General features: G+C 39.0%; 1 protein-coding gene across 4 annotated transcripts in view; it reads right to left on the bottom strand.

Annotated features, from left to right (window-relative positions):
- Positions 1-13,586, bottom strand: part of NDST2 (N-deacetylase and N-sulfotransferase 2) — a 127,456-nt gene that overhangs the window by 97,565 nt on the left and 16,305 nt on the right. For 3 of the 4 annotated variants that reach the window (XM_038139996.1, XM_038139995.1, XM_038140003.1), the window contains exon 2: positions 4,031-4,109. The gene's annotated coding sequence lies outside the window, so the exon portion shown is untranslated. Of the gene's footprint in view, positions 1-4,030; positions 4,110-10,852; positions 11,967-13,586 lie in introns of those variants that run through there. The other variant, XM_038139999.1, reaches the window with a different exon arrangement.

Below are 13,586 nucleotides of genomic sequence, written 5' to 3'. Positions count from 1 at the left end.
AACAAATCTTCAGTCAACACATGAAACTCTTGCCCTCCACATACCTTGAGAATAACTCTGGGGCAGGAAAACTACTTCAATATTTCCCTGTGATGGTGGATGGAACAAAAAAACCTCCTGTATTTACCAGACAGTAAAACAAGTACTTTGTAGTAATAGAGAGAAGTACCTTGAAAGGGTCCTTAACCTCACTATGAATACCATGCCCTATAAACTCGATTTGGCAAACCTCTGCTACATAGAAACAGAGGAGTTTCACTATCTGTAATTCCATTGAAAAAGACAGGATTATTGTTTATAAAAGGGTAGACAACAGAAGCAAATATAGAACTGGAAAGGAAAAAGCAATCCTGCTTAATGGATTAAAGGAAAAATACACCTGAAATCTCAAATATATACACATTTCATCTTCTTGGACTGTTCTTGCTTAGTACAACCAGAAAATAAAACTGTATCTATTACTTCTTTCCTTCTTTGCTTACTGATTAGTGAACTGAATATCATCTTCTTACTATGGGTTCTTGGAGCATTCTTCTAATAGATTAATGACAGTAGAAAAGCCACAACATTGAATAGCAAACATCTGCTGTTTTCTTGGACTCGCATGCATTTTCTAACAGCACCCTGAACTAGAAAATACTCTTTATACACATGCCCAAGGTTCACATGCATTATAATCGAGCTACAAGAGTTCAGACTGAACTTTCTTCCACTATTCTGATACTCTGTAACAGAGCAACAAGAAGGCAAATAAGTTTCAGAAGACCAATTTATTTTGGAACTGACAGTGATTCTCAGTCACCTAACAGCTGCCTTCAAAGAAAATAAACAAAATTCAGACGTTCCTACTGATTCTGGAAGAATCAGTGCTGTTCACTAGCCAGCACTTAATACTGCCTACATTCAAACAGCTCTACAGCAGTCCAGCAGGCTCTCTAGAGGAATCACACACTATCAGAATAACTGTCAAAATCAACATGTAAAAAAACACATCCCCACTGTATGTGGTATACTCCAGTTATTTCAAATATCCTTCCATATTACCATAAGATAACCCGCTTGGTAAAAAAGTCATGTGGCAAAAAAAGACAGGATAAAATGTAACTTTTCACCCAGTAAATAAATTAATTCTATTAATAAATTGCATTGATGACATTTGTGCCCTTTTTATTTGGCATAAATAAAGTAATTACCCTGCTGAGAAAACAGAAGCTCTAATTCCAAATGAAGTTTGCCATCCATTCAGAGAAAGAATAAGATGACAATCATGTAGCATACATTTACCACATATTTAATGCAGTTCTGGAAATTGGAGATTGCCAGCAGTAAGTACAGTGGAAGAAGCTAGACAAAACAAAAGGAAACACCTGAAAGCATGACTGGTGACAAGGAGTTATTCCCAAGGAAGAGCTGAGGAAGTAAGGACAGCGTTTCTCAGCAATTTTTCAGACCCAACATATATTCAAAGCTACTACTTTGAATATGGACTCTCCCTCTTGCTCTTGCTAGTTCATGGGAAATTTCATCTCTGCCAAACAACTCAAGGAAAACTGAACTGCAGATTCCATTAACTTGAACTCTGAGACAGCAACTCGGCTACTGTGAGTCACTGACAGCTGGGAACAATCCTGCCAGCTCGGGAGAGACACCAAATTCAGTGCAATATCCATCCTCATTCACTCGAATCCACAACAGCCAGCACATCTGAAAGGAATCACAAGGATACTGCTGCTTACTGGAGAAGGAGATGTCTGGTTGAAAAAAATTCCTCAGCAGGAAAGGTATGCTTCAGGCAATTGCTGACAATACAGCCCAACATACCCAGAGCTCTCAGCAGAACACAACTCCATGTTTAGATCTGGTGTTTTCAACACAGAGGTCCAAAACTTTGTCCTGCACCTGAATTTCTGGTGTGAGTGAGGATCTCAAAAGGGATCTTAGAAAGTTTTCCAGCAGTAAACCTATGTACATACAACCATTTCCAAATCATCCATTCTCTTGGCATGGAAAAGGAAGCGAAAATGCAGTACGCTAATTAAGAACTCCAAAGATCCCTTTACAGATTCTACACATTTCAAAAAAGATGTTCAAGCCTTCCTGCATCATGAATCAAAGTACAAAGAAACAGATACCACCAAACAGGAGGGATGAGCAATCAGCTTCTTTCAATACCTAAAACTACATTGCTAAATCCAGTGATGTTTGTATCTCTGGTCTCATCAGGCTGCCTGATTAAAAAAACCTGGCCTGTGCATTATATATTGCTTTTGTAGCTGCACAAAGTCACTGCACATCTACAGTTCAGCCAGTTACATGGATATGGCAGAGGGCAAAGAGTAACTCATTTAGAAAGGTGAGAGAAATGACAAGAGGAAAGAAGCAACTTGATGCAGATTCCTCAGACTACTTATTTTATAAAAGCATCACACTGGGAAATAAAATTAGGAGAGTTTGCTTGGGATGGGGGAAGGTTTGCCTCTTTTTAAGAAATCCATGTTTTCTAGAGGACAAGCACAAAAACACATGGCTCGTCAGTAACTGCCCTTACAGTTTTCTTCAACATATAAGTTACACTCGCTTTGAGGGCCTTGTCTACAACAGCAAGCTTTAGAAGAAAAAAACCCCAAATGCTATTTCCAACTCAGCTCAGTTGTATCACTAAGTCTCACATGACTTAGCCACTAACAGTAGAAAGACCAAAAATGCTTAGCCTCAAGAGTACCATCGTAATTGCTAAACTCAACCTTATTAGAAACGATTATTCTCTACAAGCCCCCAGGTACAGAGAATTATTCTTTATGATTATTTAATAAAATTACAATTTCATAACCATAACTTCTTCCAGGACAGATCCTTACATCTACCTGCCACCTCTTAAATTAAACTTATTTCTTGCTTGCTTGCTAATCTTTCTTGATATTGTATTCCTCATGATTGCACCTCACCACTTCCCAACAGAGGAAACATTGCAAACCAAATGGAATTTTAAATTCAATGCATACTGTCATGTCAAATGTCAGCAAGGGACACATTTCTGCCACACACAACTGGAGTTGTATGCAGTAAACTATGGATTTTAGTGTCCTTCAGTTGGGAGACTGTAAGAGTCCTTGGTTAGACAGGTTCTTCTCATTGAAATCACAGAGCAAGATAATCACAGAACAAGATCTTGCTTTACCAGACAAATTTATCTATACACAAAATGAGGAGGAGAATCTGGCCTTGCCTTTCATGGTTTCAAAGATTCATCTTAAAATTGGATTGATGGTTAATGCAGTCTCATGGAAAACAGATGAATATAGACATTACAATATCATATATTTACTTTCATCTACCCTTCTTCAGAATACTAATAACTTCCTATAAACAAAGTTTTGTTTTTTTCCTATAAACCAAGTTTGACACTACCCTTAGTCACTGCACTTTTACATGCCTGGCACACTCAGTATTTCACTTTCTGAAGGGGCAGATTTTGAAAAACTCCTCATAAGTACTCACAGCAGAGCAACGCCATTAAATTTATTCCCCATGTTATAAAGAGTCTTGTCGATTTGATAAAAGTCTGTTCAGTTAATGCTCAGGTACCTCAGCTACCTTCAAAAGACAGTTGATGTGGTAAACATAGAATCTTAGGAGAAATTCACACAACTACGTAGGAAACAGGCAGTCATGCATGCCCCGCAGCCATCCCTTCCCGTGTAGATTACAGGGTGGGTATTGTATTTGTATCATTTATTTTCAGGGTCTCAGAGACTTCCCCAGCTCTAAATTCAGATCTGTTCAAGAGATGAAACGTGCCTACCTGGCAGCTTCTCTGGTCTCCAGTGCTGCAGAATGCCACACAATTTACACTAAACCAGAGTCTCACAGTGTTTTGATGGCTGATGCTTGCAATTTTATGAGCTGGTAGATTAGACTTTTTCGATTGCAAACCTAGATACAGTTTAAGGTGACAGGTTTGGCAAGTCTGAATTTATCAGTTCCTCTGAACATAAACCTGCATCAAAGAGGATGGAAGTTAAGCACTCACCTTTTCAGCAGTGCCTTTGTTCAGAAGCCAACACACAGAGCAAAGTCAACAATGCCTGGCTTAGAAGCACACCCTCCAGCTGGGGAAAAAAAAACCAGAATGGGTCTAGATTAGAGATACACAGGAAAGAAAGATCAAAGAGTACTTTATTTTATAAACATATGAAGAGCATTGCACACAGGCTGTGCAACCAACCGCTTTGCTCTAAACAGAAAATATTCAACAACACAGTGCACACACACTATTGTGGCTCCCTAAAAACATGTCAAGTGAAAGCAAGTGCAGTATTTCTCATTCATGGAAACCAACCCCCAGTATACAGAAGGAAAAGCAGGAAGAGAAAAAATATGCTAAGAACCCCTTGGTTTGTTTTAAGAGTTAACAGTCCACCAGGCAAGAGAGTTCCAACTTCCTTGACTATAACTGCCAGAGAAACTTGGCCTTAAATTTCCCATAAATATATTTCTTCGTAATGAGAAAGTCAAAACATGCCCCCATAGGAAGTCTTCAATACCAGAGCTCAGACAGCAACTGAAATTTTTGTGCAGACTGCATAATAGCAGAATCACAGAATCTTCTGAGCTGGAGAAGATCCACAAGGTTGGGCAAGTCCAACTCTTAAGTGAATGGTCCGTGCAGGGATGAAACGACAGCCTTGGTGCTATTAGCACATGCTCTGACCAACTGAGCTGATCTTGGGGATATGGAGAGACCATGTAGAGAAATTAAATGGAGCAATATAAATTGCTGTATCATAGTTGTGTTTGAAAACAAAGATTCGGGGTTTTTTGCTTTGCAAAGGGACATCCCCAGACTGTACACGTTCCAAATTCTTTAAATAATCTCCTCAAATTAATTCCAGGGGCTGCGTTCCAGCCTACAGGAATCACCCAGCAAATACCAAGCACAGTCAAGTCCTTTCTTCCTCCCCAAGTTGGGGTCTGCGGCAGCAGCGCCATGTGATGACTCCTCATTGTCCATTTCCACCACACCAGAGCCCAGGAGGCACCTGGCACCTACCCAGAGAAGTTACTGAGGGGAGCAGTGAACCTGAGCACATTTTGCTATTTACCCTATGGCACCAGGCAAAGAGAGAAGCTTAGGGCTGCTCCCTATCCATTCAGATGCAGCCAAACTGACTTTCTGAATGGAACTTTAAGATGCACTTTATTTCATTAATGAAAAATTCTCTGCTGCCTTCCTCTGCATTAAAAAGGTGTCAATCCTGTTCATACCATCCCATTATGTGCAGGTGGCCACACATAACACAAACAGTAATTCGCAGTCCAGGAGCTCCTTTAACCTTCCCCACTAGATGCAAACAGGAACAAATCAGTGCAACTAGACCTCTATATCTGGTAGTAGTTTGCTCCCATTTATCTGCAGCTACAGCTTTTAAGCAGAATGTAGCAAGACACCATTCTTGAAAAATCATTCCTGAAACTTACTCACCTTTCTTCTCCCCTTATAGCTTTTCATACTGTTTGCCCAACTGTTCCTTTTTAAAACACTTTTTTCCTGAAGAAAGGCAGTATCTAAGACTGGTATGCAATAATGTAGATTTGAATCAGCAGGAAGCATTATGAAGGCAATATTAAAGAATTAAGAGAGTGCCAACTTGTCCTAATATGTCAAAAGCAAACATAAATTAAATGGGTAAAAGATTTTCAAATCTATTTTCATTAGAAAACTGAGCTTTGATGTTAGATTATTTCCTGACTATTTCCATCAGTCTTCTGTATTATTTGTTTTTGTATATTTGTTCTTGCAGTCTTTCCTTTGGGCAGACTATTCCATACTTCAATATATTTTATAACCTCATTCCCTTATTTCTAGTTATGCCCCTTCTTGCTTTACTCATTTAATTAGTTTCTATATTTCAAGTATGCACCGTTCAAATATTTGTAGACTCTTATCACATCTCTCAGCTACACTTCTTGTTATCATATAGCCCAAGAAGGCATGTGTGCCTGTAGGTCCCCTGCTCTGTACTCCTTTGCCATTTGTCCCTCCAATCTCTTCAGTTCATTTATATCTATCTAAAAACAAGAAGTTTGAGCCTGGTACAACTTGCAAGTTAATGCTCACAGCTGTTCAAGAAGGAACTTCTTTTTAATTTTTGTAACTCAAAACTGTATTAATTTACCATTTGCTACCATGACACATCTGTAAACTGATTTATCTGCTGCACAGCTATTCACTCCAAATGTTTCTGGTGCTTGAAAAACTAGTGCTTTTCGAGTTTCACTCCTTCCCTGGAGCACACACAAACTCATTTCTTGTTAAACTGTTTTCAGTGTTAAACTGAATTCTCCCCAGTGCCTCCCCATGAGTTGGAAGTACTTTATATTCTCCAATTAGTTCTACTATCTCTAGTTCCTCCGTTAGTGTCTTTGTAGTTAATTCACTTCTAATATTCGGTATCTTAGAAGTTTAGAAAGACCCCAGCCTCTAATAAAGGTGTAAACTGTTGTACCACACATTTTTCAGTAAGATACAACAATACAAGGACACCACATGGCTAAATACAGTGTTTCTCAGCACTACCACATTTACATTTCTGTGACTTCCTGTTGAGAATTTCCTACTCTCAGCCTAAATTATGTAATACAAAAGACCAAAACACACAATCTGATGTCTCTTTAGCCAGTTAGAATACACAGCTATGCCAGCAGTGCTGTTAGAAGGCAGCAGCTGTCTCCCTTCCCTTCCCCACATTAACCAGCAGCACATTGCCTTTTTCATGCCACCACTGCCGTGTGGTGAGCCAGGTTACTTTTCTATTTTAGATTCAGTGCATTGTGCATCTGCAAATATACTTGTAATGGCACTCTGCACAGATTACACAGGGACAGGAGAGTGGGGCTGTGTGAGAACTCACACCACAGAAAAGGTGCTCCGGGCCCTGGACTGAATTCCCACTCGTAAGCATCACCTTAGCGTCAGAAAGCGAGCCTGACATCCTGTAACTGGGAAGTCTGCAAAAACCCAAAGACTTCCCAGAAACAAATAAAAGGAGAATCCTTAAGACCGTGTGAACGAACACTGAAGATTTCTGCATAGTTGAGGGGACAAGATGAACTGAACACGAGGTAGATCTGTTAGGGAGCTGAATTCTTTCAAGGATTAGAAAAAAGGAATACAAAACCACATTGTTTATTGGAACTTTCTCAAAAGATTTGGTAGAGTCCTTCACAAAGGGCAACTCAAGTCACTGTGCAGGCAAGAAGAACAAAGTACTGTCACAAGCAGGAAACTGGCAAAGAGAAATGAAACAAGAATCACTGATCAGTTTTGAGCATGGAAGAAGGGTATTTGTGGAGTTCTCAAAGATCAGCATCTATTTTTTTCAGGTTGTTATTAAATAATTGCAAAAGAAAGCAAAAACAAAATTTCGTCTGGACACAACTTTGAGCGAGGTGGGTTGAATACACAGAATAATGTGTATTATTTAAGGAAATTCTAACAGAGACAACTCTTGGGCAGTCTGAAACCATAGCAACAAAGAAAATGAGAAAGAAATAAACACCAGAGAGGTCGTTAATCTATAAATTTCCTGTCGTTACTCTGTAAGAATTTATGTTGTCTGTCAGTGAAAACAGTCATGTGATCAGCACTGTAAAAAAAGTAAACAAGATATTTAGGAAAAACACCCCATTATACATATTAGCATTCTCTAGCATACACTTTCTAAACCTATACCTTCACCTTCAATGTATTTAAGTCCAGCTTGACTGAAGCAATATTTAGCAGAAAGAAAAATCCTGAAGAAAATTCAATGAAAATTATCAGGGCAAAGAATACGCCTAAAATTGAAGAGAAACTATACAGAAACCATTTCAGTACCTCTGATCAGAGGCAACAGGCTTGGAATCAGTGACACCTAAAGCATTTCCACATTTTCCTGTTATCTCTGCTAGTATCCTCCAGGACAGAGTATGCCTGGTTTCTAGGCAATCCAGTCTACTGCTTAACTGCTGGTGCTGTTGGAAAGCTTTCCCTGAATTCTAATTATACAATTTACACCTTTTACTTCTGGGCAGAGAGAATTGGAGAGATTTTTTTTTCTCTCTTTGCAGCACACTTTAAAATTTTTACATTATCGTAACTCCTCTAGCCTGAATAATTCTAACTGTTCCATTCTCTCCTGGTAGGTCATGTTTTCTTTGCTATTACTTTCTCCTGAGCTACTTTCAAGTTGGCCCTCATCTTTCCTCAAATATGGTGTGCAAAAATATCTGCAGCAGTCCATTGTTCCAGAACACAGTGAAGAGAAAGACTACAACAGTCCTACATGATCTGAGTTCAGACCGGAGCAATCCAGGTCATTTTCTTCCATTGATCAATTTTCCATAACACAAAAAATAAAGATTCTATCACTTCCTCCAAAACAGCAGATTGGGTACTAAGAACAGAACACTGCATTACACACAGCACTTCTATGACTGGATACAGCATTCTCTTCTCCTTTTTTATTTCTCATCAGTGCATTCTATGCCTCAAAGTAAGCCAGAAAGGAGACTGGCAGTTAAAATAAAACAATAATGACATCAAAGAAACAAACGAATGAAATGACAGACAGCAATCTTTCTTTAATGTATTTGTGCATGGATATATGACATCTGAAAGCCATCACACAGTAATTATGTGATGTCACCTACTGTAAAAAACAGAAAACAGTGTTTTGTGAGCAAATGCTTGAGAAATCTTTGGATCATTTGTTTCAACTATATTTTCACTTCTATTTTCATTACAGCACATACCAAAAGGCTTCAGCCAAGGTTAGGTTCGTTACATACTATGTATCTACCCAAACACACAGCTGCCCTTTTTACAAGGTCATGTAGTAATAGGACTTGGAGGAATGGCTTCAAACTGAAAGAGGGCAGGTTTTATTTAGAAAGAAATTCTTCACTATGAGGGCGGTGGGGCACAGCAATATATCTATCATCCAGAGAAGCTGCAGATGCCCCATCCTGGAAGTGTTCAAGCCAGGCTGGGTTGGCTTTGAGCAACCTGGGCTAGTGGAAAGGGATCCCCGGTCATGGCAGGAGCGCTAGTAACTAGATACGGTCTCTTCCAGCCAAAACCACTAGGATTCCAATAGTATCTGTATATGTAATCAGATTTCTGTATGCCTAACAAAAGACAGATGCTGTACCACATCCTTTTCAAAAGAAATGGATACAGCACACAAGCAGAACAGAAGTATTATCCAAATTTTACACAAACAGAACAGAGACAGCAATGAAGTGAACTACCAAAGTTCACATGAAAAGCAGAGCAAGAGGCCTAGATCCAATTTTCTAATCACAGTTACAAGCTCATTGACCACAAAACAATCCTCCTCTCCTCTCCCTTATGACCAAATAACACACATGTATGACGCCCGCGCCTAACACTCATTCACAGTAATGAAACCACAGTGGTGGTCAAACAACATGCAACAATTCTCCTAAAGAAAGCAGGAAATATTTTCTTTCTTTACCATCCTGCATTATTGGAAGCCAATATCACATCTTCATTTTTCCTTCTTCGCTTAAGTTCACACCAGTTCATACCAAAGGCCTACAAAAGCAGGGCTTAAGCAAACAGCTCATTTCACAACTGAAGGAAACGAGGAACTGTCACTGCAGTCCACCTCCAGCAACTGGTTGTTAAATCAGGAGAACTAAAATATTGCTTTAGTTTCTTCACTCTTAAAACTACAGTATGATGGAGTGCTACACTACAGCAGCTGGAAAGAGAAAAATCACACTTGAAGTTAGAGTGCAGACTAAGAAATAAAGGAGTCACTGAAAAAAAGGCAAAACAGCCACAGACATTTTCATCTACACTTGAAAAAAAACATGCAAAAGCAGCTAAGAGTGTATCAGAAGTGAGTATGTGTTTTTATTAAGAAAATCAGAAATGCTACCGGAAATTATGGAAAAGCAAAGCGCTAAACCAGAAGCTAGGTTAGAAAAGGACATCTCCTCAGAGCCTTAACAAATCCATCACAAGGCTCTAGGGAGATGTTAAAAAACAAGGGGCTTTTGTAGCATTTTTAATACTCCTTTATGTGACACAGTGCATATATTTACCAAGAAGAGTAATGCAGTATACAGAAACTAAAAATACAATTGCATAATGAAAAAAGTTCAGGAGACACAACAGCATTTGATCAGACACACAAAGGTAACAGACCACAGAAGGGTACAAATGATGTGAGAAAAACTGATAAGGGTATATTTCAAAGAACAGGGAAGAAACCACAGAGAAAGAGCTGGCAGAAAATATCACACAGGTTACACTTGCAGCTTAGTGAAAAACCTAATGCAGCATTAGAGCAAAGCACAATCTGCAGCAAGCAAGCAAAAGAGTCAAGTACCAATGTGCATGGTGGGCACATAGGATAAACATATAACTGGGTACTTCTATGACCTATTTTGTTCACTTCATATTAATGATATCTTTCTAATCACGTTATGTTTGTATCCAGGCAACAGGACCAACCATGCATGTAAGAGATCATGATACTATTAATACATCTTTAAGCTGGGGCAGATGACAAATTTTTACAGAGGCAGTGAAGAATTCCAGGCTCCATTTCCCCACCAACTGGAAAAAACCTGCCCCCAAATCCAAAAACCACCCTACTCACCCCCCAGATTATACACTCTGCTGCAATACAGCACCAAACTACACCCATCAAGTGAATTATCATGCAATAAGCACCAGTTCCACCTCTATTATGTGATATAATTACTTGCAGAGGTTGAAAAAGTATCAGTAAAAGTTAGCAAGAAATAGGTAATTGAGACAATTCATGAACTCCTCAACCTGCTCTCCAGCACATCTGCAGAATCCTGAGGAAAAGGAGAAAGATCATGGCCAGATGAACTTTGTTGCTGCCATGAACCTGATCTGCTGTCCAGCCTTCTACCTTTAAGTGAAACATTACAGTTCTTGTCCTCATCCTGTATCTCTCACAGAGCTTTCAAACTTGCAACACCAGAATGATTTACAGAAGACTCCTCCCAGTAAAGACAGGTAATGCATGCGAACAGTTAAAGGCAATGGGATCTTCCGGCTCACGGCAGAAAGAGTAGCACACCGACCTCTGCTAAATACAGTACCCATCCCCTCCCTCCAAAAGAAATGCCTGTATGCTATTAATACCACAAGATGAAACTCAGCTGTATAAATAAAACCCCTCATTTCAGCTAAGTCTTCGTCATCTCTCTGGCATCCACCACCATCTCCTCACAACAAAACTCTCAGGAGGACCTACAGTGAAGGGGTTTTTTTTGCTGGACAGGAATGCAAGCCTAGTTTTATTATCTCCTCTTGGCAACTTAACATTTATGAACAATTAGGTTGGAATTAAGGAAAAAAATACATCAAAGCCCGAAGTTCTGTAGGAAGTACTTGAGTAAGTATTTGCAAATCAGCATGATTTAAAATGGAAACACACTGCCTGGAAGTCAAGGGGACCCTGCATGCTCTTTCAAGAGACTCTCTGACATGCTGGATGACCTCAAGTACATCACTTATCTTTCCCACATTAAAAAATATCTCCTCAAATGACCTTTTTAGGTAGCTCACTTTGAGAATTAAAAAATAAATACACTGTAAATCCTCCTATTATTATTACTGCTGTTACTATGGGGGCTGGAACTGTCGTCAGCGAGCAGGCAGGACATAATTTAATTTTCTTTAAATATTTATTATGCGACAGCATAGCCATCTGTTTAACATTCACTATATTTAGTTTCTGTCTTAAAAAACAGAAGGAAAGAAAATACCAGCTTTTGACTTTCACTTCCACATATCCTTTCCAGCCACATATGCACTAATACATGGCCAATATCCTTTCAACTGTAGCATCCAAGAAATTGCAGGAAAGCAGAAAGAATTTCAAGCTTGGATGAAAACAATTCCAACTACAAATTTATTCTCCAAGATAAAAAAAAAAAGAGAATCTATAGTTTTAGCAGTATACATTTTGACTTCAGCATTGAGAAGGCAAAACAGGATATGAAGGAAAATAGTGGGACAAGACATAGATTGCAATAAAGCACTGCGCAGAGTATGCTGCAAGAGGAGAGACAAAATATCATACATCTATACAAAATAGTAACTTTTCAATAGCATTAGTTTCTCTCCAGTGGATTATAATAAAAAACATCATTCTTAAGTAACAGCTGTTACACAAAGGTGCCTTTGGCATCTAAATGCATTCTGTTTGGACCCTTCTACAAAAAGGCTTCTCTTTTCCCTGTTTGCACTGCGTACTTGCAGCAGTCTGTATACAAAAATCTTTTAACATGTCAAACCACTGGGACTTTGAAATAATACAAGTCAAGGAGGTAGAAAAGAATCTTAACTAATCAACACACACGGAATAAATTTTTAAGTAAGGAAAACTAAAAACTAGAAAACATCAGTTAAAATGCACTCATCCTGTTTCATGCCTTCCCACTCCTGTATCTACCAATCCAAGGCTGAGACCACGAACCCCTCCAACACACCTCAGCTCCTGGCATCAGCACACCTTACCAAGCCAGTCCTGGTCCTCCACTGCAATTCCAATATACAGAGCTCAGCCCTAATTTTCTAGGGCTATTTATAAACTGTGATAGCACATCAGGTCAGTCATGCCTGTCTGAGAGGCCAGGATCTGACATCACAACAAAAAAGGGTACAGAGCTCAAGCCAAGAAACTCCAGCATAAAGGTGAAAAAGCATAAGCCAGACACACAAAAGCAAAAATATGCCCAAAACTATAATGCTTGCATTACTTTAAACAGCTTCTTTTCAGATCTTCTACTGCTGACAACAGAAGCAACATCTTCCTGTTTTTTTACAGCCAAAAGGTAACATGCTATAATGGTGGTACACTGGTGTCATTAATTTACTGGCACTTGATGACTGAATGGATAACAAACAACTCCCATATTCAGTGCCAGTAATTTGACCTTCAACTACAGATGTGACCTTCTGTTCACAAACTGTAGTTTCCAAATGCATGAAGCAAATGATTTTTTTAAAAACTGTGTCTAATAAACCAGTAAGGATCTGAATATTACCTTTTTGCCCAAAAAAAACCAAAACAAAACAAAAAACACTAACCCCAAGAGAAGCCTAATAATTTAGGTGAGGTAGCAACTGCTTTGGAAATACTTTTGTGTTTGAGACCAGCACAGAAGCCCACTTTCAAATCACACTCCTGTGGAGCAAGGGTTGAGCACTGGCATAGGCCTGTAACCTCTCCTCAGTTTCTCAACAAGGACAAAGGTTTAGATAAACACAACAGCACACAGACTTCTGTCCAAAATGAGCTAACACTGGGCTTGGTTTAAATTGAACATGATGGGAGAATAAGTTGAAGATGTGCCATTGTCTGATCCATCCAAATAACAAGGTCTATTCTCTGTTATAGTTGTACTCTATGTTATAGTTCTTGAGCATATCACAAAAAAAGAGGAAAACTGCCTCCCCTTGAACTACATGTTTTTTCTCAATCCTGTCAAAACTCTGAATTTATTGTTAGTGTTAATCTGCAATGCAGAAT

This window comes from Motacilla alba, chromosome 6 (genome assembly GCF_015832195.1).
Source record: "Motacilla alba alba isolate MOTALB_02 chromosome 6, Motacilla_alba_V1.0_pri, whole genome shotgun sequence".
In the NCBI taxonomy this organism is placed as follows: Eukaryota; Metazoa; Chordata; class Aves; order Passeriformes; family Motacillidae; genus Motacilla; species Motacilla alba.
The sequence above is the reverse complement of the archived record's forward strand: the minus strand, read 5'-3'. Positions and strand labels throughout refer to the sequence as shown.